We start from the raw sequence: 5,583 nt of genomic DNA, 5'->3' as shown, positions 1-5,583 counted from the left end.
TGGTAAATTGAATTCCTTTGGTAGTAAGTAAATTTAATTTGGTAGTAAATATACATTTTGATGTATCATGTGATGTTATCTTGGATCACTCAGGGTGGTTGCTTACCAGGTTTCTCCACTTTACTCGTTTTCATTTGTAATTAATGAATATTTTATGGTGAGATAATTTGAGACTATGTAAATATCATACTCTTCATTAAACTTGCATCCAGTGTTTTGGTATCCATTGATGATTCTTGCCTGAAACAATTATTACCACAATGATTGCCAAATTGTGATTTTTGGAAATTTCTCATTCTTTCTACATCTATTAGTTTGGAATATGGCTATAAATAAAAGTGTTACCACTTATTTATTTACATTAATATGGGCTCATGGGTTCTTATTTTGTTCAGCGTACTGTAATCCATTGTTGTCATTATGACAAATCACCCCAGGTGTGCTCAGTGCCAGTACCTTCAAGCTGGCTTCTCTTGGAATATACCCAATACTCTGAGCACCTCCTTGTTTGCTGACACGAGATGTTCCAGGTTCATCTTGCGCTTCCCATGATCTAGTTCTGGAAAGAGCCATTTCTCCATTAGCAGAGAACAGTACTGAAAAGCTAAGATTTGAGCACTAGATTTGCTGATTGTTATGGGTGGGGGATGGTGTCACTAGTTCATTTGAGAAATAGATATACATACACGCATGCAGACCCCCCCCCCCACATATTATACACATACTTATATGTATATATTTATATACTGGAAATTGTGGATTCATGCCAAAACCTCCAATTTCATTTAACAACGATATTTTGACCAAAACACTTTTACTGAGAACTCCAGAATCCAGTTAAGAAGTTGCAGCATCCCGGAAAGCACAAAGCATAAAACAGCTGCAAAAAAAAAAAAAAAAAGAGGAGGAAGAGCAACTTCACTTTACCAATGTCAGCCCCTATCTCAAGCTGTCAAGCTCAGCACCTAAGAGAGAACACCCTGGCTCACAACTTCTCCCTAGAGGGGAGAGAGAAGAGTGGAGCATGCATCCAAAATTCTAGCTTTTTGGAGGGTTGATTGAGGTACTGGTTTCTGTCTCATCTCATTCATAGTGCTGATGGAACTGGCATAATTTGGTACTTGTGGACCACTGAGAACAAATATCATGGAGGAGCTTGCTGTTGCTGACACAGCTCAGTGTGATCAGGTGTACAATTTGAGGCTTCTTCCTTGGGAGGGAGAATGGAACATGCTGTGTGCTGGCTCTTTAAAGGGCTGCCTGAAGGACTGGTTTCTGTCTGGCTTCATTCATAGCATTTGCAGAACCAGCATAGTTTTAATACCTGGGGGCTGCTGAGAACAAAGAAGATGGGGTGGGAGCACCTTGCTGCAGCCAGTAAAGTTTGGTTTGATAAAGAGGAGCCTAACCTGAGGCTTTCCTCTTGCAAGGGAGAGAGAGAAGTGGAGCATGTCTCCAGCATTCTGGCTTATCAGAAGGCTGTCCAAGGAACTAGTATCTGTCTTCCCTGACTCTGAGCATTGCTGGGGAGTGTGGTTGCTGCTGGAGAACCAGAGAACTCACAGGACTACTAACATATACCAGAGGGAGTGAGACATTACAAACTCTGATGAAAGAAACTGGCAAGCCTAATTGAGAACGTGCACATAGAGGTCCAAGGAAATCAGACCCCTCCAGAAAATGGTTTCAGAAGCCTCCAGAATCTTTAGTCAGGCTTATTTGTGAGGGTTTTCTCCTGTATGAAGCTGGTCCTTAAGGATTGGGAAAAGTGGTTGTTTTTTCAAATGCGTGGATCTTAACACAAAGTTATGATACACATGAAGAAACAAGCATGGCCCAAACACAGGAACAAAATAAAGCTCCAAAAATTAATCCTGAAGAAATGAAGGTATATGAATTACCTGAAAAATAATTCAAAATAACCATCGTAAAGATGCTCTGCATGCTCAAAAAAAAGTGATGCATAAATAAAATGAGACTATCAATAGAGACAGAAATTACCCACAGGAACAAAAAAAAAAAAAAAAAAGAAAGAAAAAGAAAAAAAGTTTTCCAAAGAGTCTTATAGCATAACATAAAGGGGAGTAATATATACATTATGGGAGTCCCAGAGGAGGAGAGAGGAGGGGTCAAAAACCTTACTTAAAGAAATAATGGCTAAAAACTTCCCAAATCTGGGGAAGGAAATGGATATCAGATTCAAGAAGCCCTATAGACTTCAACTAGGATAAGTCCAAAGAAATATACACTGAGAGACATCATAATAAAGTTACCAAAAATCAAAGACTAAGAGAATTTTGAAAGCAGCAAAAGAAAAGCAACTCATCATGTACAAGGGAACACCTGTAAGACTCTCAAAAGATGCCTTGCAGGTTAGAAAGGAGTGGGATGATATATTTAACACACTGAAAGAAAAAAAATTGCCAATCAAGAATAATACATCTAACAAAACTATCCTTCAAAAAAATAAAGGAGAAATATTTTCCATGAAAAACAAAAGCTGAGGGAATTAACCACCACTAGACCTGCCTTATAAGAAATACTAGAGGGAGTCCTTCAAGTTGAAATGAAAGGATACTAAATTGCAACATAAAAACATATGAAAGAATAAAGTTCACTGGGAAGGTAAATACATAGACAAATCACTTTCAAATCTTTGTATAGAAGTTAAAAGATGGAAGTATTAAAAAACGCTGCAATTATTAAAATGTTATTGGATGCACAATATAAAAAGACATAATTTGTGACACCAATAACAAAATATGTGAGGGGAGAGAAGTAAAAGTGTTGAGTATATGTGATTTAAATTAAGTTATCAGCTTAATATAGATTATGTTTTATAAGAGGAAAATAGGGAGAAATAGGCCACAAACAGAAAACAACAAAATGACAATAGTAAATCCTTCCTTATCAGTAATTATTTTGATGTAAATGTTCTAGACCTCCCAATCAAAAGACAGAGTGACTGAATGAATAAACAAAATCCAACTATATGCTGTCTACAAGAGATTTGCTATAGATTTAAGGACACACATAAGCTGAAAATACAGTATGGACAAAAATATCCTACACAAATGGTAACCAAAAGAAAGCATGGGAGGTCATTCTTCTATTAGACAAAACAGACTAAAAAATTCAAGCTGGACATGAAAATATAAAGGGAAAACACCTGATAGCCTACTACTTCATGATAATAATTTTTAGTATTTTATTAATATTTTAACACATACACATGTAAATAACAGAAATGTACATATTTTATGCTTTTAACAGTCATTTTTTTACATTGGTTACCTATCAGTTTTTCCTCAGTAACATGCCTTCACAAGTTCCCACAGTCCCCTTGTGTTGAACAATGTTAAAAATCTGGTGTACATATCCCACATCCTTCTTCATGTCAAATAAACAGAGTTGCCTTCAATTCATGTATCAAAAAATTTTTTTAAATTTTTATTTCAAATATTTATAAATGAGTAAAAAAATAACAGTATACAATTGTGTAAATACAATCCAGCTTAAGCATACATGAAATAACTTGCAAATTTTCCAACTCCCTGAAGTTACCAAATTCCTGAATTTTACTATATCCTTGTTTTTCATTAGGTACCACTTATGCACAAAACATAATTTTGCTTCTTTTGAAACTTTTATGAATGAGACCTGCATATTCCTATGACTCTTTGATCATCATAGTTGTTAGATTCAGTAATTTCCACTGCTGTGTATTATTTCATTGTCTAGGTACTGCACTTCATTGTCCATCCTACTTTTGATGGGCATATTTCATTTCCAGATTTGTTCCTGCAATGATATTAGTGAAAGCAATGCTATTGTGTTTGATGACAAAGTGTTTTAAGGAATTTTAGCTAATGAAGCCAGTTAGGGTGAAGTAAAAGAGAGACTTCTGAAGGGGAAACAAGAGCAAAATGACAGAAAGAAAATTTTTTTTTACAGAAACATTTAGGGGTTTGTTCTGAAATTGTAATAGAAAAGGAAATTTTATCTTCTCCCCTAATACTACATCCATTACTAATACTGCATCCATCAATTATTCAATTTTTATCTACTATTTCAGATCAGAAGAAAAAGTGTCAGAAATGCCAGAAGAAACTACAAATATTTAGGTTCAAAATTGCCAACTGCAATAGAGAAATCAGGCCCTGCCTAGGAATGGAAACCTGGTTTTGCATATTTAGAATACAACAAAATGTAATTATCATTTTTTGAAATAAGACAATTAGTGTCCTGATGGACTAATTATGTAGTTTCAAACAGGTTCCTTACCATGCCTGACCTGTAAGCTAGGTCATCTGATTCCCTAATTCAGGGTTATGCTGTAATCTACCTTCTTTCATAAGTGGGAAATTATTTCCTTAGTCTAGAGCTCTCCAAGTTATCTGCTTAAGTCCCTTTAACTTCACAGAAGATTGGAAACCTACCTCAGCCAGTCCATGACTGGTTGTTGGATTTCTTCATTTTTTTTTAGAAGTTATGCTGATATGCATTCTTTCCCCCAAAACATCATGATTCATTATATAATATCTAAATCATTTGGCAGACAGATTGCAAATCTTTTTCTGCATCTTAAATATGATGCTCCAAGATGTAATAATACTACTCTATTTTATAGATAACAGAACGGTGTATATGTATTGTCATTCACCATGATAACAGTCACAATTCCTCAGGCACAGTACAGTGGTTGGTAGTCAGATAACCAAGCTAACACACACCAAGTTACACAACACAGCACTGTTTTTCAGTCCTAGCTAGACAGTGAGTGATCCACTTTCAGAATCACCATGATATACATACAAAAGCCTATTTTAAAAATCTCACAAATATTGTCATCTTCTGTCCTGATATTAACAAACATACAATGTTACAGAACCTCCTCATGTCTCTCAGTCCCACAGAGTCCTTTGCACAAGTCCTCATGATCACAATATCCATTCACGACCAGTTATTGTTGCTTTCCAAGAGTGTCATATAATCTCTAACAGGAGCCTCTTTACAACCTAAGGAAACAAAATTCACACTGGCAGAAACTCTACAAAGGGTCCCAGACACTGAATCGGACCCGCAAACGCACGTGGAGCAAGACACACCCATCTGTCCAACTACTAGACCTGTTCCGGTCTCTGGGACCCAGGCGAGCGCCTGGCCTCGCTCCGGGTTAATCCCACGGACGTTAAGTGCGCCGCGCTCGCTAAGACCTAAGTCACTAGTCACCACGTACCCCCAACCTCCTTCCCAGCTCCACCCATTCTGGACTCCGTAATGCGTTTCTCGGCTTTTGCTAAAACACTTAATTCTCCCACAGCCATGCCGCAGACACGGAGTCGGTAGGGTCGTCCAAGCCGGGAGCTACTTCCACCGCAAAGTGCAGCGCTGCGGGTGGGTCCCGGAATTCGCGCTTTTGACAGGCGGAGCCACGTTGCACGCTGCGAGCATTCTGAAGGTCCCGTTTCCCAGCTTCCGAGGCGTCCCCCGGCTGTGGACTACATTTCCCAGAAGTCTCCGGGCACAGGTTTTTTTTTTGTGTGTGTGTGTGTGTGTTTTTTTTTTTTTTTAGGGAGAGGC

The sequence above is a fragment of the Manis pentadactyla genome, chromosome 15 (assembly GCF_030020395.1).
Source record: "Manis pentadactyla isolate mManPen7 chromosome 15, mManPen7.hap1, whole genome shotgun sequence".
NCBI lineage: Eukaryota > Metazoa > Chordata > Mammalia > Pholidota > Manidae > Manis > Manis pentadactyla.
This window is presented reverse-complemented; position numbering follows the sequence as displayed.